At 36.4% G+C, this 25577-nt stretch overlaps 1 protein-coding gene across 1 annotated transcript in view; it reads left to right on the top strand.

Annotated features, from left to right (window-relative positions):
* The first annotated feature begins 9777 nt into the window (after positions 1-9777).
* TNFSF4 (TNF superfamily member 4) overlaps positions 9778-25577 on the top strand; it is a 121331-nt gene continuing 105531 nt past the window's right edge. The window contains exon 1 of the mRNA XM_058540055.1: positions 9778-9861. The gene's annotated coding sequence lies outside the window, so the exon portion shown is untranslated. The remainder of the gene's footprint in view (positions 9862-25577) is intronic.

Genomic DNA, 25577 nt, shown 5'->3' on the forward strand with positions numbered 1-25577 from the left:
ATTCATCCCTCTCCCTCCATCCCTTCTGGTTAACAAGCAGGCTTGGGTTGCATTGCATATTTCATATTCCCTTTTGCAGCCTCATTGCTTGGGCTGGATGTGGATGAACTCTGCCTTCAGCTTGAGTGCCTTGCTCCTCCTGGGACCCAAATTTTTTTGGCTTGGCCTCCATCTCTGGGAGCTGGTAATTGACCAGGATAATTTCAGCAAAGCAGCAGGGCAGATCAGGGTCAGGCCTGCTTTGTGCTTCCTGTTATCTCAAGATTTATGGGTTGGATGAATCTGGCACTCAGCCCTGGCCTTGTCAACAACTTGTTTGTTTTTATCCATAAGATACCCTAGAAGGAGACCACACCAATGCCTGGGAAATCTGACATTACTTGGACTGTGACATATCTGGCCTCTATACCAATGCCCTTTTTCCTGTGTAGCGAGATAACTCCCCACTTATTCCCCAGGTTTCTTAAAGGAAGCAAGGGATCATGTATCGTTTGATGGTGTATGAATATAATGGAAGAATTTTTCTCGTGGAAGGGCACCCTGACCCCCTAAGGGTATTCTGGGTACCCGTCTTATGCACTTTAATGGCACTACATACTTTCCCCTGTATTTTCTGTATCCTTCTCTCCTACTAGACACTATGAAGTAAAAAAAAATCTCTTGTTCATCATTGTATCTCTAGAGTCTGGAACACAGAAGTGTCAATAAATATTTGTTCACTAATTAACTGAACTTTGGAAAGTCTGGATCCTCTTCCTGTTTCCTGGGAAGGAAGAGAATTAGCAATATCTGCTTTTCTGGGTGCTCTCTACCCAGGGCTCTGTGGCCTGTTGAGAGGCAGTGCTGAGAGTAAGTAGAGGTTGGGTTCTTACATGTGATTTTGCCTCTTCATCACTTCTGTCCAATCCATGCCATCCTCCTTGCTGTACCTAGAACTTGTCAAGCACAGTGTTCTCCATGGGGTAAGCATGGTTGGCAATGGGTAGAGGTGATCAGGAGGAAATAGCAAGCTGCTGATAAACTTGTCCTTTTCTTCCTGCCTACTCATGTCCATTAACGTGGTAAGGGGATGTGTGCTTAGCAGTGTTTTCCGTGCTGTAAAGATCCTGTCCAAGCCTCTATTCTTTCCTTCTTCTGTCTCTCACTAAACACCCTTTTAGTCTTCTCTCCTGCCAGTTAAAAAAGCCACCACATCTTACATAACTTAGAGTAAATGATCACTAGTATGTGGCTTAGGTGGCTTTTAAAGCTGATTTAGATTACTATTCAACCTCTGCATAATTTTTTATCTTTAAGCTCTATCCCTCCAACATATTGTGACCTCCTTAAAAGCATGACTCTTCCTCATGCTCTCCCTTTCTCTCTGACTCCAGTGTGTAGAATAGACACCTTCTGTGTAGCAAGATTTTAATCAATATTTGTTGGGTAGAATTGAAATTTAGGTGGTTAGATATCCAGGTTGTAATGGGTAGTTGTGCTTGATACATCACCTTTTGTCTCCAAGAGGTCAGGGCTTCTAGCTGAGCACATTCTCTTCCTTGCTCTTTGTCTAGCTAACTCATACTTATCTTAAAAATTCCTTCCTCTGAGAAGCCCTCTAGAGTGATGCGAATTTGGGTTAGGTATTCCTCTTATGTGGTTTCATAGCACCTTTTACTTTCTCATATCATAGGAGTGTATTATAATTCTATCATATTGTAATTGTTTGTGTAATTTGTCTTTTTCTCTCATGAGACCAAACGCTTCTTGAGGGCAGGGACCTTGTACGTGTCTTCTATTTTTTGTGGTCAGACTTCTTTGAGCGATGCTGTCCAGTGATGGTGGAAATGTTCTGTTCTGCACTGTCCAATAAGGTAGCCACTAGCTAGATGTGGCTATTGAACACTTGAAGTGTAAGTAGTGTGACTGAGGAACTACATTAATTGTATTCAATTTTAATTAATCTATATTTAAATTTAAATAGCCATGTGTGACTAATGGTTACAGAATTGACAGCACAGTTAGAAGTTTGTCTATTTCTGTTATTCTTTCCAAAGAACAAACTTTTGGCTTTGTCGATTCTCTATTTTGTTTCTTTTTTATTTCAATCAATTCTGCTCTTTATCATTTCCTTTACTTTTTTTGTTTTTGTTTTTCCTCTTATTCTTTTTCTAACTTCTTAACTTGGAAGCTTATATCATCAATTTTAACATTTCTTCTTTCTAATCTAAGCATTCAAGGCTGTAAATTTTCCTCAAAGTGTTCCTTTATTATATTCCACAAATTTAATCTATAGTATTTTAAATAAACTTTATTGAGATTTAATTTACATTAAATTATACATTAAAGTGTACCCTTTTAAAGAGTACAGTTAGATGAGTTTTGGTGAATGTATACACCTATTTAACCACCACCACAATTAAAATAAGGACTTCTTCCATCACCCCAAAATGTATCCTCATGCCCCTTTGCAGTTATTTCCTATCCTATTAATCTGTTGTCACTATAGATTAGTTTTGCCTTTTGTAGAATTTCACATAAATGGAAACAAATAGCAGGTACTCTTTGCCTCTGTTTTTTTGGTTCAGCAGAATGTTTTTGAGAGTTATCCATGTTGTTGTGTGTAACAATAATTACTTCCTTTTTTTACAGATTAGTATTCTGTGGGATGGATAGATCACAATTTGCTTATCCATTTATTTTTCGATGAATGTTTGGGCTGTTTTCAGCTTTTGGCTATTATGAATAAAGCTTCTATGAACACACACATACAGGTTTTTGTGTGGAGCTATGTTTTCATTTTTCTTGGGGAATTACGTAGGTTTGGAATTGTTGGGTTGTGTGGTGGAGTTACATAAGAAATGGCCCAAGTGTTTTAAAAAAATGGTTGTATCATTTTCAATTTCCATCAGTAATACATGAGAGTTTCAGTTGCTCCACATCCTCATCAATACTTGTTACTGTCAGTCTTTTAAATCTTAGCCCTTCTAGTGGGTGTGTAGTGGTATCTAACTGTGGTTTTATGTTGCTGTTCCCTGATGACTAATAATGATGTGCATCTTTTCATGTGCTCATCAGACATTTGTGTAACTTTTGTGATAGGACTTTTCAAATATTTTGCCCGTTTGAAAAATTAGCTTGATTATCTTAGTATTCAGTTGTAAGAGTTCTTTATATATTCTGGATATGAAATTTCTTGTCAGTTTTATATATTGCAAATATTTTCTCCTTGTCTGCAGCTTTGCTCGCAGTCTGCTCTTTGAAGAGCAGAAGATTTTACTTCCAATTAAGTTCAGTTTATCAACTTTTGTCTTTTATGGTTCATGCTTTATGTGTTCTATGTAAGAAAATCTTGTCTATCATAAGGTCACAAAGATATTTTCTTCTATATTTTCCTCTAGAAGTTTTATAGTTTTAGCTTTTATGTTTAGGTCTGTGATCCATTTTAAGTTATTTATTATTTTTTAAAATAAATTTTATTTTATTTTATTTTTTTATGGTTCTAGCATTTCACATTTTATTTCTTTTTTTATTGTGGTAACATTGGTTTATAACACTGTATAAATTTGACGTGTACATCATTATACTTCTGTTTCTGCATAGATTACATCAAGTTTTCATGTTCACCACCCACATACTAATTACAACCCATCACCACACACATGTGCCTAAGTATCCCTTTCACCCTCCTCCCTCCCCCCTTCCCCTCTGGTAACCACCAGTCCAAGCTATGTCTCTATGCATTTGTTTGTTGTTGTTATTATCTTCTACTTAATGAGGGAAATCATACGGTATTTGACCTTCTCCCTCTGACTTATTTCATTTAGCATAATACCCTCAACGTCCATCCATGTTGTCACAAATGGCTGGATTTCATCGTTTCTTATGGCTGAGTAGTATTCCATTGTGTATATATTACCACATCTTCTTTATCCATTCGTCCCTTGATGGGCACCTAGGTTGCTTCCAAGTCTTGGCTATTGTGAATAATGCTGCAATGAACACAGGGGTGCATGTATCCTTATGCATTGGTGTTTTCAAGTTCTTTGGATAAATACCCAGCAGTGGAATAGCTGGATCGTATGGTAGCTCTATTCTTAATTTTCTGAGGAATCTTCGTACTGTTTTCTGTAGTAGCCCCACCAGTCTCCACTACCACCAGCAGTGTATGAGAGCTCCCTTCTCTCGACATCCTCTCCAACACTTGTTGTTTCCTGTCTTGTTAATTATAGCCGTTCTGATCTGCGTGAGGTGATATCTCATTGTAGTTTTGATTTGCATTTCCCTGACAGTTAATGATGATGAACAACTTTTCATGTGCCTGTTGGCCATCTGTATATCTTCTTTGGAGAAATGTCTGTTCAGGTCGTTTACCCATTTTTGAATTGGCTTGTTAGTTTTTTTGTTGTTGAAATGTATGAGTTCTTGATATATTTTGGGGATCAACCCCTTATCAGATACATGGTTTGCAAATATCTTCTCCCAATTGTTAGGTTATCTTTTCATTTTGTTGATGGTTTCCTTTGCTGTGCAGAAGCTTTTTAGTTTGATATAGTCCCATTTGTTTATTTTTCTATTGTTTCTCTTGCCCAGTCAGACATGGTGCTTGAAAATATGTTGCTAAGACCGACGTGGAAGAGCATACTACCTATGTTTTCTTCTAGAAGTTTCATGGTTTCAGGTCTTGCATTCAAGTCTTGAATCCATTTGGAGTTAATTTTTGTGTATGGTGTAAGGTAATGGTCTATTTTCATTTTTTTGCATGTGGCTATCCAGTTTTTCCAACACCATTTGTTGAAGAGACTTTCTTTTCTCCGTTGTATGTTCTTGGCTCCTTTGTCAAAGATTAGCTGTCCATAGACATGTGGGTTTATTTCTGGGCTTTCGATTCTATTCCATTGATCTGTGTGTCTGTTTTTGTGCCAATACCATGCTCTTTTGGTTACTATAGGTTTGTAGTATATTTTGAAATCAGGGAGTGTGATACCTCCAGCTTTGTTCTTTTTTCTCAGGATTCCTTTAGCTATTCAGGGTCTTTTGTTGTTCCATATAAATTTTAGGATTCTTTGTTCTATTTCTGTGAAAACTGTTGTTGGAACTTTGATAGGGATTGCATTGAATCTATAGATGTCTTTAGGAAGTATGGACATCTTAACTATGTTAATTCTTCCAATCCAAGAGCATGGAATATCTTTCCATTTCTTTGTGTCTTCTTCAATTTCTTTCAGCAATGTTTTATAGTTTTCAGTGTACAGATCTTTCACCCTTTGGTTAAGTTTATTCCTAGGTATTTTATTCTTTTTGTTGCAATTGTAAATGGGATTGTATTCTTAATTTCTCTCTCTGCTACTTCATTGTTAGTGTCTAGGGATGCAACTGATTTTTGTATGTTGATTTTGTATCCTGCAACTTTACCATATTCGTTTATTACTTCTAAAAGTTTTTTGGTGGATTCTGTAGGGTTTTCTATATATAAAATCATGTCATCTGCAAGTAGTGACAGTTTCACTTCTTCCTTTCCAATTTGGATCCCTTTTATTTCTTTTTCTTGCGTGATTACTCTGGCTAGGACTTCCAATACTGTGTTAAATAGGAGTGGTGAGAGTGGGCATCTTTGGCTGGTTCCTGTTCTCAGAGGGATAGCTTTCAGTTTTTTACCATTGAGGATGATATTAGCTTTGGGTTGTCATATATGGCCTTTATTATGTTGAGGTGCTTTCCTTCTATCCCCATTTTATTCAGAGTTTTTATCATAAATGGATGCTGTATCTTGTCAAATGCTTTCTCTGCATCTATTGAGATGATCATGTGATTTTTATTCTTCATTTTATTAATGTGGTGTATTACGTTGATTGATTAGTGAATGTTAAACCATCCCTGCATACCTGGAATAAATCCCACTTGATCATGGTGTATAATCTTTTTAATGTATTGTTGTATGCGATTTGCTAGTATTTTGTTGAGGATTTTTGCATTGATGTTCATCAGTGATATTGGCCTGTAATTTTCTTTTTTTGTGTTGGCCTTTTCTGGTTTTGGTATCAGGGTAATGTCGGCTTCATAGAATGAGTTAGGGAGCTTTCCCCCCTCCTCAATTTTTTGGAAGAGTTTGAGAAGGATAGGTATTAAGTCTTCTTTAAATGTTTGGTAGAATTCACCAGGGAAGCCGTCTGGTCCTGGACTTTTATTTTTGGGGAGGTTTTTGATTACTGTTTCAATCTCCTTACTGGTGATTGGTCTATTCACATTCTCTATTTCTTCTTGATCCAGTTTTGGAAGGTTTTATGATTCTAAGAATTTTATCCATTTCTTCCTGATTGTCGAATTTGTTGGCATATAGCTTTTCATAGTAGTCTCTTATAATCTTTTGTATTTCTGAGGTGTCTGTTGTAATTTCTCCTCTTGCATTTCTGATTTTACTTATTTGAGCCTTCTCTCTTTTTTTCTTGGTGAGTCTAGCTAAAGGTGTGTCAATTTTGTTGATCTTTTCAAAGAACCAGCTCTTGGTTTTATTAATTTTTTCTGTTGTTTTTTTAGTCTCTATTTCATTTATTTCTGCTCTAATTTTTATTATTTCCCTTCTTCTACTGATTTGAGCTTTGTTTCTTCTTCTTTTTCCAGTTCCTTTAGGTGCATTGTTAGATTGTTTATTTGAGATTTTTCTTGTTTGTTGAGATAAGCCTGTATTGCTATAAACTTCCCTCTTAGAACAGCTTTTGCTGTATCCCATAAATTCTGGCATGTCGTATTTTCATTTTCATTTGTCTCCAGGTATTTTTTGAATTCTCCTTTGATTTCTTTGTTGACCCAATCGTTGTTCAGTAGCATTGTGTTTAATCTCCACATATTTGTGGTTTTTCTGAATTTCTTCCTGTAGTTGACTTCTAGTTTCATGCCATTTTGGTCAGAAAAGATGCTTCTTATTATTTCAATCTTCTTAAATTTATTGAGACTTGTTTTGTGGCCTAATATGTGATCAATCCTGGAGAACGTTCCATGGGGAGTTGAAAAGAACATGTATTCTTCAGTTTTTGGATGGAATGTTCTATACATATCTACCAGGTCCATCTGTTTTAGTGTGTCATTTAAGGCCAATGTTTCCTTATTGATCTTCTGTTTGGATGATCTATCCATTGGTGTAAGTGGAGTGTTAAAATCCCCTACTATTATTGTGTTACTCTCTGTTTCTCTTTTTATGACTGTTAATAATTGCTTTATATATTTAGGTGCTCCTACGTTGGGTGCATAGATATTTACAAGTGTTATATCCTCTTGTTGGATTGTTCCCTTGATCATTATGTAATGCCCTTCTTTGTCTCTCTTTACAGTTTTGTTTTAAAGTCTATTTTGTCTGATATGAGTACTGCTACCCTAGCTTTCTTTTCATTGCCATTTGCGTGGAGTATCTTTTTGCATCCCTTCACTTTCAGTTTGTGAATGTCTTTAGGTCTGAAGTGTGTCTCTTGTATGCAGCATATACATGGGTCTTGTTTTTTTATCCAATCAGCCACCCTATGCCTTTTAATTGTAGCATTTAGTCCATTGACGTTTAAAGTAGCTAGTGATAAGTATGTACTTACTGCCATTTTTTAACTCTTTTTTCTCAGTGTTTTGGTAGTCCTTCTCTGCTCCTTTCTTCTTCTGTTGCTCTCTTCCCTTTGGTTTGATGGCTTTCTTTAGTATTATGTTTGGGTTCCTTTCTCTTAGTTTTTTGTGTATTTATTATAGGTTTCTGGTTTGTGATTACCATGGGGTCCATATACAAAATTGATGGTCTCTTTAGTTTGACTTCTGTCTGAAGGCTCTACTCTTTAACTCCCCTCCTCCCACATTTTATGTTTTTGATATCATCTCTAACCTCTTTTTTGTGCATTTGTATCCATTACCCTCTTATCATTGAAATAGATAATTTTTCCTATTTGTGGTCTTCCCTTTTCCCCTTAAATTGGTCCCTTTAGCATTTCTTGTAGCACTGGTTTCTTGGTGACAAACTCCTTTAATTTTTGCTTGTCTGGGAAATTTTTGATCTCTCTTTCCATTTTGAATGATAACCTTGCCGAGTAGAGTATTCTTGGCTGTAAGTTTTTTCCTTTTAGCACTTTAAATATATCGTGCCACTCTCTTCTAGCCTGTAAGGTTTCTGCTGAGAAGTCAGCTGATAGCCTTATGGAGTTTCCTTTGTATGTAACTTGTCTTTCTCTTGTGGCTTTTAGAATTCTCTCTCTATCTTTTTATTCTAGACATTTTGATTATGATGTGTCTTGGTGCGGGCCTCTTTGGGTTTATCTTGTTTGGTGCGCTCTGTGCTTCCTGTACCTGGATGTCTGTTTCTTTCCTTAGGTTAGGGAAGTTTTCATCTATTATTTCTTGAAATAGATTCTCTGCCCCTTTGTCTCACTCTTCTCCTTCCGGGACACCTATAACACGGATGTTAGTGTGCTTGATGTTGTCCCAGAGGTCCCTTAGACTGTCCTCACTCTTTTTAATTCGTTTTTCTTTTACCTGTTCAGCTTGGGTGATTTATTCTAGTCTTTTGTCCAGCTTGCAGATCCGTTCTTCTGTATCCTCTACTGTGCTCTTGAGTCCCTCTAGTGAATTTTTCATTTCCACTATTTTATTCTTCATTTATGATTGGTTCTTTTTTATATCTTCCATTTCTTTGTTGACATTCTCACTGAGATCATCTATTCTTCTCCCCAGATCAGTGAGCATCCTTAACACTCTTTGAACTCTCTGTCGGGTAGGTTGCTCATTTCTGTTTCACTTAGTTCCTTTTCTGGGGTTTTGTCCTGTTCCTTTACTTGGAATGTATTCCTTTGCCTCCTCGTTTTGCCTCTTTCCCTGTGTTTGTGTCTATGTATTAGGTAGGTCAGCTACGTCTCCTGCTCTTGGATAGGTGACCTTATATAAGTGATGCCTATGAGGCCCGCAGTGTGCTTTCCTCAGTTCTCAATGTTCTAGGGGTGACCCCTATGTGGGCTACCAGAAGGACCCCTATGTGTGTCCTTCTGTTGTGGTGTGTTTCCTCTCCCTGTAGGTGCCCAGGGAGGCTGAGCTATGCTCCTGGCCAGCTGTTGTAATGCTCAGCTGCTTGTAGTTGTTGTGGGCCCTTCAGTCTCTTTATTAGGTGTGGGGAGCTCCAGCACAGTTGGCTGGGAGGTCTAATACCACATTTGTGTTGCAGTATTTCTTTTAAGTGAGTAGGCCCCCAGCGTGGCAGGTCGTTAGGCTCAGGGGCTTACAATTGCTATAAGCCTCCAGCATTTAAGTCTCTTGTCAGCTCTCTGAGGATTGCAGCTGGGTGGAGCTGGCCTCAGGCACGTGTGCACCCAATTGTTTCAGGCTTTGGAAGGTGGGGCCAATCCCCTACATGGCTCTTTGAGAAGCACAAGTCTTCTACAGCTGACAAGACCTACTGCCCACAGCTCCACACACACAGTCAACACAATCCTGCCCCATGTGCGCACGCCCTGACCTCCTGAGGTGGACCCAGCCTCTCCAAGGTGGGACCCCCATATACTCCACCGCTGCCCTGCTCTCCACCTGCTCCTTGCATACGCCCTGCCCCACAGAGGTGGACCCACTCACCAGGCTGCAGAGAATTCAGACAGTTCACTTAGCAGGTCCACAAGTTGCCCAAGGGCTTGTTGTTGGGTGGGGCCTGTCACTAGGGTAGGCTGCCTGCCCTGGCTGAGCTGGATTAAATCAGTGCTCTAGTGGGTGGGGCAGACCTTGGGCTAGCACGCCATGGGAAGAACTCCAATGATGTCTGCCAGCATCTGTGTCAGCACGCCCACTCCAGGTCACAACAATGGCCGACACCAATGTCCCAGTCCCTGGAGAGATCTCACCTCTCACCGAGATGCACTCAGAGACTATCAGGTGAGTCTCTTTTTAGCAAAGGACTGACCGCCTTTCTTTCTGGTGATTTTAGGTTGCTTTCTGAAACGGGTGAATTTGTGTGTGGGCCCTTTAAGAGCCAGCTTTAATTTCTTTGTGAACCAGCTTTTCTGGGGATATTCCCCAATGTTGTTAGCAGCAAGCAAAATCAGATATTATACCACTCATCTCGGTTGTGCAGGGTCCAGAAAATGCTTATAGCAGGCATGCTTCCCGGCTCAGGTCTCCCACTCCTCCAGGGAAGGCTCCCTACCTTTGGGTTGCTCCCAGGTGGCCGTGAAGTGTTGTGGCTTGTGAAGATGGTGTTTTTTCTCTCCAGAACGGAATTTTTGCCTCTTCTACCTCAATTAGGACTGTCATTTGTTGCAGGGGTTCCTCTTATCCAGTTTTCAGTTCTCTCTCAGGGGTAATTTTTCCAAGCGTAGTTGTAAATTGGCTGTGTCCGTGGGAGGAGGTGAGTTCAGGCTCTGCCTATGCCCCCATCTTGACTTCCCTCCTTGAGTTAATTTTTATGTATGGTATGAAAGGGTCAAAGTTTATTTTTTTTTCCAAATGAATATCAGTTGTTCAAGCACCATTTGTTCACTTTTCTTTCCCCAGTAAATTATCATGGCACTTTTGTTGAAAATAAATGGACCACGTATATGTGGGTAATGTAATGGGTCTATCTTTGGGTTGTCTATTCTGTTCTGTTCATCTATATCTATACGTTATGCCAATACCATACCATCTTGATTACTGTAGTTTTGAATTGTCTTGAAATCATATAGTGGAAGTCCTCCAATGTTGTTGTTCTTTTATAAAATTTGGCCACTCTAGGTCTTTTACTTTTCTATATAAAGTTTAGAATTAGTTTTGTCAATTTCTGTAAAAAAAAATGACCTTGGATTTTGGTTGGAATTGCGTTGAATCTACAGATAAGTTTGGGGAGAATGACATAATGATATTGAGAATTCTAATCCCTGAACATGGTATATATCTCCACTTATTTAGATTTTAAAATTTCTCTCAACAGTGTTTTATAGTTTTCAGTGCACAGGTCTTGCACATATTTTGTTAAATTTATCCCTAAGTATTTCATATTATTTCATTCTATTGTAAATATTTTTTCTTAATTTCAGTTTTAAATGGTTATTTAGACATACAACTGGTTTTTCTATAATTGTCTTTTGTATCCTGTGATATTGCTAAATCCGTTTAGTTCTAGTAGCCATTTTTTTAAATAGAAGGCTTAGGATATTCTATATTCACAAACAAGTTGTCTAAGAATAAACAGTTTTACTACTTCATTTCCAATATGTATGATTTTATTGTTTTTCTTGTACTGTTGCATGGGCTAGGAACCTCTAATATAATATTGAATTGAATAGAAATTGTAGGGTCCAACAACATTTCCCTCTTCTCCGTCTTAGGGGGAAACATTTAGTTGTTCGATATTAATTGTGGCACTAGTTGTATGTTTCTTAAGGATGCTCATTTATCAGGTTGAGGAAATTAATTCATTCCTAGTTTGCTGAGAGGTTTTATCATGAATGGGTGTTGAATTTTGGTAAGTGCTTTTTCTGCGTCTATTGACATAATCATATGGTTTTTCTTAATCTCTTAACATGGCTAATTACATTAATCGATATTTGGATGTTAAACCAACCTTTCGTTTCTGAGCTAAACCTCACTTTGGTGTTTATTATGGGGTATTGTCCTTTCTATGTATGGCTGGATTTGATATGCTAACATTTTGTTAAGGATTTTTGTTCAGGAGGAAAATTGATTTGTATTTTTTTTTTGGTAGTGAGTTTGTCTGGTTTTGGTATCAGGTTAATGTTGACCTCTTGAAAGGCATTGGGAATTGTTCTCTTCTCTATTTTTTGAAAGGGTCTGTGTAAAACCAGTATTTTTTTCTTCCTTAAACATTTAATATAATTCACTAATGAAGTCACCTGGACTTGGAGATTTCTTTGTGGGAAGATTTTTTGTTTTTCTTTTTTAATAAATTCAATTCATTGACTATATTGGGTTATGAAGTTTTCTGTTTTTTTGTGTGTGTTAGTTTGCCAATTTGTGTCTTTCAAGAAATTTGTCCTTTCTATCTAATATGTTGAAATTATCGGTATAAAGTTGTTCATAATCTTCCCTTATCATCATTTTAATATCTGTCAGCTCTGTTTTGAATCCACTCATTTTTTGTATTGATAATTTTTGTGTTTTTTTTCTTAATCACCTAGACAGAGGTTTAGCAATTATATTATCTTTTCAAAGAACCAACTTTTGGTTTCATTGATTTTTCTCTATTGTTTGTCAAGTTTCTTTGTTATTGACTTCTGTATATATAGTTATTATTTTCCTCGTTTGTATACCTTGGGCTTGATCTGCCCTTCCTTTTTAACTTTTTAAGCTTGAAGCACAGATAATTGATTTTAGAACTTTCTTGTATTTTAATATAATTATTTAGAGCTATAAGTTCCCTCTAAGTACTGCCTTATCTGCATCCCACAAATTTGGTTGTGATGTGTTTTAATTTTTATTTAATTTAAAATATTTAAAATATTTCTAATTTCCCTTGTGATTTCTTTTTTGACCCATGAGTTATTTAGATGTATATCTTTTAATTTCCAAATATATGTTATTTTACACATTTCTTTTAGCTGTTGGTCTCTATTTTTTGTCATTTCTAACTTCTATTTCTATTGTTTCAATCCTTCTAAATTTATCAAGACTTGTTTTATGGATGAACATATGATCTATTTTGGTCATTGTTACATGTATAGCTGAAAAGAATATGTGTTCTGCTGTTGTTGTTTGTAATGTTCTATAAATATCAATTAGGTTAAGTTGGTTGATAGTGCTGTTAAATTCTTCTATATCTTTATTGATTTTCTGTCTACTTGTTCTATCATTTACTAAGAGAGCAGTATTGAAATCTCCAGTTATATTTGTGGGCTTATATATTTCTCCTTGCAGTTCTGTCAGTTTTGCTTCACATATTTTGAAGCTTTGTTAAGTCCAGACTTAGGATTGTTATGTCTTCTTAATGAATCGACCCTTTTATCATTATGCAATGTCATTCTTTGTTCCTGGTAACATTCCTTATTTTCGTATCCGTTTATATGATATTAATAAAACAATTTTAGCTTTATTACAGTTATTGTTTTTAATGATCTCTTTCCATCCTTTTGCTTTTAACCTGTTTATATCTTTATAGTTAGACTGTTTCTCGTAGACAGCGTAAGTTACGCCATTCTTTTTATCTAGTCTGACAGTTGGTTTTAAGTGGAGTGTTAATAACTTTACATCTTTTATGATTAGCAATGTGGTTAAGTATAAATCTATCATCTTGCTATTTGTTCTGTCTGTTCTTTATTCCTTTTTTCCTCTTTCCTACCATTTCCTACTATTTGATTAATTGAGCATTTTTTTAGTATTCTTATTCATCTCTACTACTGACTTCTTAGCTGTATCTCTTTTAGGTGGTTGCTCTAGAGTTTCAATTTGTATCTTTAACTTAGCACAATGTACCTTCAGATAATATTATATCTCTTCATATAAAACAAAAAAAAAATCTTTCAACAGTATACATTAATTTACCCTTTTGTTTTTTGCAGTATTGTTGTCATATAATTGACTTCCATATGTGTTATAAAAACTACAATATTTTCATATTTTTACTTTAACAGTCAATTATCTTTAAAATAAATGAAAAAGCAAGAGAATTTTTATATTTATCACATATTTATCATTTCCAAGTCTCTTCATTCCTTTGTGTAGATCCCACTTTCCATCTGGCATACTTTTCTTTCAGTCTGAAGAACTTCCTATAATATTTTTTCTGTTGTAGATCTGCCAGTGACAGAGTCCCTCCGCTTTTGTTTGTCTGAACAAGTCTTTATTTCCCTTCATTTGAAGGATATGTTTTATGTATATAAATTCATGTTGACAGATTTTTTTTCTTTCAACACTTTAAAGATTTAATTCCCCCGTAGTCTAGTGTACATTATTCTGACAATCTTTAGTCATTCTTATATTTGTAATATCATGTCATATCATGTCATATGATACATATTTTTTCTGGCTGCTTTTAAGATTTTATCTTCATGACTTTTTTAAAGCAATTTGATTATAAGGTACCTTGTCAGATTTTATTTGCTTGTATCCTGCTTATGCTTAATTGAGGTCCTTGGGTCTGTGGGCTTATAATTTTCATCAGATTTGGAAAATGTTGAACTATTGTTTCTTCAAATATTTTTTTTAGCCTCACATCTTTCTCCTCTCCTGGGACTCCAATAACACTTCTGTGAGATTGCTTGATATTGTCCTACAGATCCCTGAGGCTTCGTTAATTATTTCCATCTTTTTTCTCTCTGTGCTTCAGTTTGGATGGTTTTTATTGCATATATTCAAGCTTACTGATTCTTTTGTGGTGTTTAATTTGTTGTCAATTCCATTCAGTGAATTTTTCAACTTAGATATTGCATTTTTTATTTCTTGAAGTTCCATTTGGTTCTTTTTTAAATCTTCCATTTCTACTCCCATGTTCATGTTCTCATTCACACCCTTGAGCGTATTTTTAGTAGTTGTTTAAATGTGCTTGGTTGCTAATTTTTTGTTACTGTCATCTCTTGGTTGTTTTTACTGACATTTTTCTCCTAGTTATGGATCACATTTTCCTGCTATTTGCGTGCCTAGTAATTTTAAAAAGTAATTTTTATGAAATTGTGATTGTTACATTGTTGTTTCTGGATTTGGTTTTAGTTCTTTAAAGAATGTTGGAAAAAATTTTGGCAAGCAGTTAATTTACTTGTGGATCAGCTTCTTCATTTTGAAGTTGTTTTAAACTTTGGTCAAGTTTAAAGTAGGCTTCATTAACTCAAACATTCCTCCACCTTATGAGAGCTCTGGGAATTTTTGCATCTTGGAGCTCTCCTATGATTCCTCACCCAGCCTCACAACATTTCACCTTTGCGTACCATTATGCACAATATTATATATGATGGCTTACTATTTAGCAGTGGACTAAAGGGGACTACTATGCCTATTTCTAGAGTTTTTTCTACGCATCTCTTCCTTTTCTCCAGTACTCTGCCTTGAAAAATATAATCTCTTTAGCATCAGTATCCCTAGCCAAAGCTCCTTTCTCTGTCTTTTCAACTCATTGAGGCGATTGGTCTTTGCTTGGATTCTCCTTCTCTGTACTACAGTCTGGAAATTCCTCCAAGCAGAAAGCCAGGGTGAGCAAAGGGTTCTCCTAGTTTATTTCCTTTCTGTGAGGGATCACAGTTCTGTGTTACCTTGAAACATTGTTTTATATATTTTATCCAGTTTTACAAAGGTTTATAGCAGGAGGACAAGTTTGGTTCTACTTATTTCATCATGGCAGAGGTGGAGGTCCTGATCTGTAGTATTTTTATTATTGTTTAGTTTTAAACATTTTAAAATTTTATTATGATTTATTTTAACCCATGAGTTATTCACAACTATGTTTTAAAATTTCTAAAAGGGGGCCGGCCCCGTGGCTTAGTGGTTAAGTGTGTGTGATCCGCTACTGGCGCCCGGGTTCGGATCCCGGGCGCGCACCGACACACCACTTGTCCGGCCATGCTGAGGCCGCGTGCCACATGCAGCAACTAGAAGGATGTGCAACTATGACATACAACTATGTTCTGGGGCTTTGGGGAGAAAAAAGGAGGAGGATTGGCGATAGATGTTAGCTCAGAGCAGATCTTCCTCAGCAAAAAGAGGAGGATTAGCATGGATGTTAGCTCAGGGCTGATCTTCCTCACACACACACACACAAAATTTCTAAAAGGTATGAGAGTTTTAAATTTTTTTGTATTAATTTCAAGCTTAATTGCATTGTGCCCTGCAAATGTATTCTATATAACAGAAAATTTCTGAAAATTTTTGGAATTTGACATATTGCTTATTATTTTATGAATATTTCATGTGTATGTGAGAAGAAAGGGTATTTTCTAATTGTTAGGGACTGGTTCTATACATGTCTATTAAGTCAATCTTTTTAATTGTGTTCAAATCTTTTATATCTTTACTAATTTTTTGTCTCCTTGGCTATTTATTAAAGAGAGAGGCATACTGAAATCTACTACTGGTCTGGTTGAGTTGTCAGTTTCTCTTTATAGTTCTATCAATTTTTGCTTTCTGTATTTTGACACTTAAAAAAAACTGAGGTGTAAATTATGCACGATAAAGTACACAAGTCTTAAATGTACAGTCCAAAGAATTTTTACACACACACACACACACACACACACACACACACATATAACTACCACCTAGATCAAGATGTGGAACATTTCCAGAACCACAGAAGTCTACCATGTGTCTTCCTGTCAATGAGCACTCAAGTCACTATTTGAACCCCTACCAACATAGATAAGTTTTGTGTATTTTTGAACTTCATATAAATATAAATATACAATATGTATTTTAGTGTCTGTCTTTTTTGCTAACATTATGGTTTTGAGATTTATCTATGTTGTTTTGTGTATTAGTGGATTTTTCTTTTTTATTGTTCTGAAGTATTCCATTGTGTGAATATTTCTCCATTCTATTGTTGACAATCATTTAGCTTGTTTCCATCTTGGAGCTATAATGGATAACTCTTCTATGAACTTTCTTGTACCTGTCTTTGGTAGAGGGATTAAGTGTTCACATTTATTGGTAAATGCCCAGGAGTAGAATTGCTAAGTCGTACGGTGAGTACATGTTTCACCTTAGCAGATACTGCCAAACAGTTTTGTAAAATAATTGTACCAATTTACTCTCCTACCAGTATTGTATGAGAATTCCAGTTGCTCTACATCCTTGCAAACACTTGGTATTGTCTGTATTTTAGTTTTAGTAATTCTGGTGGGTGTGTAGGGATATCTCATTGTGGTTTTTAGTTTGCATTTCTCTGATGACTAATGAGGTTGAACACAGTTTCATATGTTTATTGGCCATTTGGATGTCTTTTTTCTTTTTATTAAGTGACTATTTGGATTTTGGCTGATTTTTTCCCCTTTGGGTTGCCTGTCTTTTCCTTATTGATTTATAGAATTTTAAAAATATATTCTGGGGGCCGTCCTTGTGGCATAGCGGTTGAGTTCATGTGCTCCGCTTCAGTGGCCCAGGGTTTGCAGGTTCTGTGCATGGACCTACATGCAGCTTATCAAGCCATGCTGTGGCAGGTGTCCCACATATAAAGTAGAGGAATATGGGCATGGATGTTAGCCCAGGGCCAATCTTCCGCAGCAAAAGGAGGAGGATTGGCAACGGATGTTAGCTCAGGGCTAGTCTTCCTCACACACACACACACAAATATATATGATATATATTCTGGATAATAATTCTTTGTCACATATGTGTGTTAAAAAATATCCCTGTGTGTGTCTTACCTTTTCATTATCTTAATTGTATCTTTTGATGAACAGAATTTTTTGATTTTAAGGAAGTCCAATATATCAATCTTTTCTTTTATGGTTAGTGGTCTTTGTGTCCTGTTTGAGACCTTTGTCTTCTCCAAGTTCAAGAAGATATTCCTCTATTTTTTTTCTATTAGGATCTTTATTGTTTTAGCTTTCGTATTTAGGTCTATGATCCATTTAGAATAGATTTTTGCATGCATCATAAGGTTGGGCTTAAGGTTAACTTTAAAAATGGGTATCCAATTGATCTATCAATATTTATTGAATTGGCTATTGTTTCCCCATTGAACCACATCTTTGACACAAATCAGACTGTATTGTGACTGTACATGTGTGAGTATGTTTCTGGCTCTCTATTCTTTACCATTGCTCTATTTTTGTGCCAATATAATAGTGTCTTAATTTCTTCAGTTTCATAATGTCTTGATGTCAGATAGTGTAAGTCCTCCAGCTTTATTTGTCTTCTATAGCATTGCCTTGGCTATTCTAGGTCCTTTACGTTTCCGTATAAATTTTAGAATTAGCTTGTCAAATTCCAAACAAAACAGAGTTTAGATTGGGATTGAACTGAATCTATAGAACAATTTGGGCTGAAATGACAACAATTTTGAGTTTTGTAATCCATGAGCATGCAATAGTATGCTCTTCTATTTAGTTATGTCTTCTTTAATTTCTCTTGGCAGTGTTTTGTTATTTTCTGAGACTACTTTGTTAGTTGCAAAAAGTTAATTTTAAAAAATATCTTCTAAATTAACTGAATATTTTAACCTTGCCATGTCTTTTTATTTTAGGTCAGGTGTAGCAAATTTTTTTCTGCAAAGTGCCAGAGTGAATATTTTCAGGTTTTCAGGCCATACAGTCCCTGTTGCAATTACTCAGGTCTGCACTTGCAGAGTGAAAGCGGCCATAGACAATATGTGAACAAATGGGCATGTCTGTGTCCCAATAAAACTTCATTTATAAAAATAGGCAGTGAGCATAGTTCAGCCTATAGGTCATAGTTTTCTGACAGTCTTAGAAAGTTCTCTTGTAAATAGTCTATAACTGGCTCTCTTATAAATAGGATATAATTGAAGTTTTAAAAATCTGAGTGAACGGTCTGTGTCTTTTAATTGTTGACTTTAGTTCATCATATTTTTAAAAAAATAATTATTCTCATATATATTGACTTTTTTCCCTAACGTTTTACTTTTGTTTTGTATTTTTTCTACTTTTTCATGCTTTTTTCTGGTCTTTTTATTAATTGAATTTTTGTGTGTTTATTTTCTTCCAGTTTCTCCTATTTACTTCTATTACATTTAGTAATTACTCTTGAAATTTTACCATTATATTTATCAAAGTCTACCTTTTCTTTTTTTCTTTTCTTTTTTTTCTTTTTTCCCCCAAAACCCCAGTAGATAGTTGTATGTCATAGCTGCACGTCCTTCTAGTTGCTGTAAGTGGGACGTGGCCTCAGCATGGCCGGAGAAGCAGTGAGTCGGTGTGCGCCCGGGATCTGAACCCGGGCCGCCAGCAGCGGAGCGCACGCACTTAACCGCTAAGCCATGGGGCCGGCCCAAAGTCTACCTTTTCTGAACAATAAAAGATCTGGAATATTTTAATTTCATTCGCTTTCCTGTTAACATATACTTGTCACGCATTTACTTAGGTCTTTATTTTTTAACCCATCTATTAGCTTTTATTATTATGGTTTTCTGTAAATAAAATATTTGTTCAGGTTTACCTATATGTTTACCATTTTCCTTGCTCATATTTTTTTCCAGCACCTTAGACTTCTTTTAGAGGTCATTTTTCTTATTGTCTAAAATATATTCTTAGCAATCTCTTTAGTGAAAGTCTGTTGATGATGACTACTAGTTTTTATTTATCTGGAAATGTCTTTATTTCACCTTCAGTTTTGAAAGGCATTTTAATAATATACAACTCCTGGTTGACAGTTTTTTCCTCTCAACACCTTGTAAACACTAGTTTGGCTTCCATTGGTATAATTGAAAAGTCAGCTATCAGTTCAATCTAATTTTCATTCTTTTGTCGGTGATCTGCCTTTTCTCTCTGGTTTTAAAAACTGCTCTTCAACAATTATACTTCTTATTTCTAAAAGTTCTATTTTTCAGAAAACATCTGTGTGCCCATTTTGATAATCTTTTGATTATTGCTCATTTTTGTAACTCCATTTCAAGAAACATTTCATACATAGTTATTCTATATTATGTATCAGCTAGTTCCAGAATTTTAAGTAATTTGTCCTCTAAATTTGCTGTGTTTTCCCTCAGTCATGGTGCTTTTTGGTGACTGGGAAACTAAGCAGTTTCCCTGAGAGTTCCTAGCTGGTTAAAATTAATCTATGAGGGCCAGCCCCGTGGCTTAGCGGTTAAGTGCGCGCGCTCCACTGGTGGCGGCCGGGGTTCAGATCCCGGGCACGCACTGACGCACCGCTTCTCCAGCCATGCTGAGGCCGTGTCCCACATACAGCAGTTAGAAGGATGTGCAGCTATGATATACAACTATTTACTGGAGCTTTGGGGGAAAAAAATAAAAAAAAAAAGTAGACCTTTTAAAATTAGTCTTTGAGGATCCTGAGACCATAAATTGGGAGTGATTTCATCTAGAGAAGATTTCCAGTTGTTTCTACTAGCAATCAGGAAGCACTACCAAACTGCAACCGTTTTCGCCTCTTTCTAGGTTTCTGACTTTCTGTGGGAGTCTCTGATTTAGACTGCCTACTTTGAGGCTTAGTTTTTCACTTAACTGCAGTACTGATCAAAACAACCTACAGAAAATCTTGTCCTTTTCTCTTGTTTCTTACTCATTGATTCCCACGCTGGTTTCAACTCACTTTTTTTTTGGTTTTGTTTTCTGGCAGAGTTGTTGATTGGAGCCTTTAGAGATATTCCCAAAATGCATTCAAAGGTCTGTTTCATCCAGAATCTAGTTATTTTATAGCAGAAGGGTCCTTCAGAGTATGTAGCTCACCATATAACAAAGTGGAGGTCTTCAAGAACTATGTTTAGTTGAACCCAGTGCCTGTCACAACTATTTGTTGAATGAATAACTCACCTTTGACATAGATAGAGAAGGTAATCATCAGTATAGTGTGTCTTGATAGATCTGAGACAGGTTTGCTGCTGAAAGATGTTTCTGCATTTGCTTACAATTGATGCCTGCAATTCTTTTTCAAAATGAGTTTTCTTTCATTTAAATGAAAGCAGTTGTTATTTAGTAAATGGCAAATGCCTACTTGGTTGACTACTGCAGGTAGTCAACTACTTGCCATCAGTCACTTATCACTTATACCTTAGTAAGAATTTAACATACGCATAAAATCAAAGAATCATCACACATTTAAGCTGAAAGGAACCTTAGACTTTATAGAATTTAACAATTTTATTATACGTATTCATATACATATTACTCATATTCAGGGAGTTTAAATGCCTGACCTAAGATCCTAAAATTGACTCTAGAACCACAAAGGAAAGCAGATTTTTGATAAGGAGATTGGGGTGGGGAGTGAGCATGAGAAGTCTTGGAGTCAGACACACCGGGCCTTGCCACTTAGTGATGTATGACTTGGCAAATTCCCATTCTTTCTGTGCCTTAGTTCACTTTTCTCTGAAATTGGAATAATTTTAGTATCTCCTTCATAGGATTGTTGTGAATATTAAATAAGATAAGATATGTAAATCATTTAGCAAATATCTCATTCATAATGAGTTCAATAAATGTAAGTTGTAGATGTTATGATCACCCCATCCCTCTACCTGCAGCCCCAAAACAACATGGAGGAGAACCATTGATGTATAGATTGATCAACTCAAGCCACCAGAAAATATCTAACTGGTATCTTAAGAAAATAGGGTCATCTTTACTTTGTTATGTAAAATGATTTAAATAATAATAATAATAATAATAATAATAATAATAATAATAATAATGAAATTTTGCAGTTTGAGGGAGTATGCAATAACTGCCTGAGAGCTGCACTCGTGCATTAGTGCTTATTCAGTTTCTGATGGTGATATATAAATGAAATATGGTGTGTACATACTACTCTTCCAGATTCCCATTTTCTTGCTGCCATTTTGAGGACAAGGATATTGAGGCTTAGATGTAGGAGTAACTTGCCCAAGGTCATAGAGTCAAAAACCGGCATTCTATACCGAAGCATCCAGAATGTTAATCATTTGCTTTTTCCATTTAGAATATAATATACCCTCTATATCTTGATTCTTTCATATATTGAAAACAAGAAACAGTGTTGAAGGAACTAGAAGGAAAGCTAAGAGAGAGTACAGCTTCAGACCACGGGAGGAGAAAGTTGTATAAAGGAAGAGTGATCCACAACATTGAATGTAACTGAGAGATGAAAAGAAAGATGATAATGTAGATATACATCTGATTTTGAAATGTGGGGGGTGCCCTTGATCACCTTTTTTATAAACTAGAAGTTTATAAAAACTAGAAGTTGTAATTTTGGCCTACAATTTACTATAGGAAACTAGCTGGCTAACTTTTTAAAGTCCAAATAATAATTGAGTTGGTGGCCAGGAGAAAAGAGGTTTTCTGGCAATTTATGTTCATTGGACAAATAAGGCAGCTACTATGTTTCTTGTGGGCTAGTAAGAATTTCTCTTGAAATATGGAATTTTAATTTTACATGTTTGGATTACAAATATGATTTTTCTCAAGATGTTTTTGCAGACATTTGGGCAACCTAACCTATTTTGTGTGCAGCCACTGTTGCTGACCCTAAGATCTTCCAGGGTTTCTAGTGCTTTTACTGGGAGTTCTGGTCTCACTTTCCTTCTTGATTAATTGGCCAAATCATATCATCATACCAATTTATTTCAAGAATGCTTCTGGTAGCTGGGACATGTAACCTGGAAATCTCCCTTTGCTATGCCTCCCATTCCCTCAGCATCATTTGTGTGGAAAGATAGTTTCTCTATATTTATACAATCACTTATATACTAGCTGTGCTCTGGGATCAAATTTGATATATTAAAATGTTAAGTGCAATTTTTTGAGGACTTCATTTTCCAGTGAAAGTTTCATTGAACTCTGCTTCTTAGATATAAATGATTTTTGTGCTGGTGGTGGGAATGACATAAATGATGGTGGTAGAGTTACTTAATAGAGACAAAGACAAGTGTTATTCAAGTAGTCCATCCCAGCTGGAACCTGAAAAATCAGTGAGTGTAAAGGAAGAATAAAATATATTTCTTGCCAATCTCAGGGAGGCTAGAGATAACCAGAAATGCATCATTTTGAAGGATCAGGAAGAAGAGTATAAGAGATACATAAATTCATTCATTCTTTCACCATTAGTTTAAATAATTGAACATCTGTTCTATACCAAACATTGTACAAGGTGCTGGCGAAATAGTAAACAAGATAGTCAAAGTCTCTGGATGCCTGTAATGGGAGACCATAGGAACATATCCTTAATTCCAGGTTGCCTGAAAAGGCTAGGGAAAAATGAAAATGAGATTTGAGGTCTCCCACTTAAATTATCTGAGAGGATTTAGATGACATTTTCCCTGATGGCGAATTTCGTTGGGTACAGAATTTAGGTTTGATACAAGAAAGATTCAGACCTACACTAATACTTGTATGCTGCCTGGGATTCTCGTTGGTGTCATTCTTCCCCTAGTGTAATCCTCCCTCTTATACTCATCATGCTATTTCTGTCAAGAACCTTTTTTTAGAGCTTGGTCATATAACACAAGGGTTAAGAACATGAGTTTTGGAATCAGACTGACCACGGCTCCAGTTTCAGTTTTGTCATTGATGAGCTGTGTATCATTAGTCAGGGTACTTAATGTCCCTGAATTTCAGTTTTCTGTCTGTTAAATGGGGCAATAACAATACTTACTTCATAGGATTGTCGTGAAGATTAAATAAAGTGAATATCCAAACCTATTAGCATGTCTAGTTCATAGTTAGTGTCCATCATTGTTGGAATTGCCCTAGATTCATTTATTAAGTACTTGCTATGTCCCAGCTCTATGCTAAGTAGCTTACATGTGAGTTGACAGTATCTCTGTCTCCTTATCACCTTTCACGTCTCGTTTTTTGTTCTTACTGTTAAAATTCTCAGGAGTCCTAGAAATAGAGCATTCCCTAAAAATTGGAGTCAGTAGGCTAGAAGGGCTATACAGGCCATGGCAGGACTCCAATCTCTGACTCCCAGGTTTAAGACTCCACTTCCCCTCAGCTCTGTATTTAAACCTCCTTCTGGTTATTCTTATGGTCAAGACATCAGAAGCTGGTTGGACAGAACAGATCTGGTGCAGTTACATTTATGAAAGATAATAACTGCTACAAATTCCCCTGTGTTCTTCACCCTGGACAGGTTTCTGTCTGATCACTGTGGAAGGTGGTAGGGTGAATACCATGAAACCATGTGCTGCTTTCTTTTTTACCACAGGCAGAGTTTCACTCTGGTTGAATGGGTTCAAAGAGAAGGTTTCAATCTAACTGATGGCCTTACAAACACCTGGAACATTTGAAGCATTATTATAGCTGACTTGTTCTGAAGAACTAGGGCTCTTCTTATTTTTAGGGACTAGAATTGTGTGTCCTTGTATAAAGGGAGAGAAATGCTGCCCTCAGAAATCAAAATTCTATCACAGCATCACAGTTAGATGTCATACTTAACATCCAGCTGCAGAAAAGAAAACAGCAATGCCGAGTTCTCTGTAGGGAGGTTGAGGGACTCAGGAGCCTGGTTCTTGGGTTGAAGGGGCCCGCAATGAGCAAGTTCTCCCTGTGATTCTGCTTTTGATTCACCCAATGGCCTGTTTTGATCTCCCTTTCCAAAGTGCAGGTATATGGCAATTTTCTTATCAGTACTATTTAGCCAAATTTCTTGAAAATTTGAGGTGTAAAATAGGAAATCTCTGCCAAGTTGAGTTCATAAATTAATGATGGTCATAGGAGCTAACCAGGGATGCAACTGGTCTAGACATCAGCTCCTTTCCTGTGGTTTGGGGGCTCTGACTTAGTGGCTCCTCTTTTCTCTCTACTCATACTCTCTGCTGCTTCATTCACTTCCAGCTTAATGTGCTTTTCCCTTGGCAAGATTACAGGGGTTGACCTGCCATCATGGTGTTTGAGAGTCTTTCCCAGTCATGGGAGATTCGCAACAATTGTGAACGCTCTGAGGCTTTTAGCGGTAGAGATAAGGAGAAAAGGAAGAGGACAGCTGGGAGAAAGTCTGGAGCCTATAGTTTAGAAGGTGTCTTCCTAGGGAAAAATTTTGCTCATTGGACAGCAGAGTTATAGAGACAGGGTAGATTTGGATTAATCTTTCTGTAAACCTATATTGAGATTTTTTTTCGTAAAACAATTGTCACTGATCTTGTCTGTTGTTTTTCTCTCTTTGGCATAGGTTTAAAACAATTTTCTTAATTTTTTTATTCTTAGGTATAATGTTGATTGTTGGCTTGAAATTGATATTCTTTATCATGTTAAGGAAACATCTAGTATAAATTTTTAAAGACCTTTTAAATCAAGAAATAGTGTTCTATTTTATTGAATTTCTTTTTTACACTGACCAATTGAGATGTGTTTATTGTTTTTCTTATTTGATATAATGGTATTAGTGTCAACGACAGTGTTGTAAGATTTTAATGGGTGAATATATGCAAAAGTCGTAGAACAGTGTCATATAAGTATTAGCTGTTATTATTATAATGGATGTGCTATGTTATCTTAATAAATTACAGATAATAACCCATCCCTACATTCCTGGAATTAAACCCAGGAGGCGCTATTAACCTATGCCCCATGACTGACGTATGTGTCTCTGGGAGGGGGGGTCCCCGACAATTGAAAACAGCTTTTTCCAATGATTGAAAACACTTTTTTCTAGGGCACAGTGTGTGTCCTTGGGATTGTAATTCTTGTGTGTAATTCTTGCCTTTGTCCCAGAAAACACTGGTCATACGAGAAGTGTTTACAAATTGAACCAATTTGGTCTCATCCCCTGTCATTCGGATTAATTAGAGTGGCCAACAGAGTGGTGTACCCATAGAAGTATGGAAACCAGAGGTGGATTTGTTCGGAGGCAATTCTCCATGGTGTTTTTACACATCTTATGTCAGCTTTTGTTCCAGACAATCTTTTCAAGGATTGTATAGCACACAGCCTTGGAAGCTAGAGATAGTGTCTTCCTCTGGGTCAGAGGGCAGATTTGTTTCTTGACCAGGATAATGAAGATGATATGTCTCTGTGGGACAAAGTTTGGACAGGACTGCTTGCAGCCCCAGAAAACAT

The sequence above is a fragment of the Diceros bicornis genome, chromosome 4, assembly GCF_020826845.1.
Source record: "Diceros bicornis minor isolate mBicDic1 chromosome 4, mDicBic1.mat.cur, whole genome shotgun sequence".
NCBI classification, from domain to species: domain Eukaryota; kingdom Metazoa; phylum Chordata; class Mammalia; order Perissodactyla; family Rhinocerotidae; genus Diceros; species Diceros bicornis.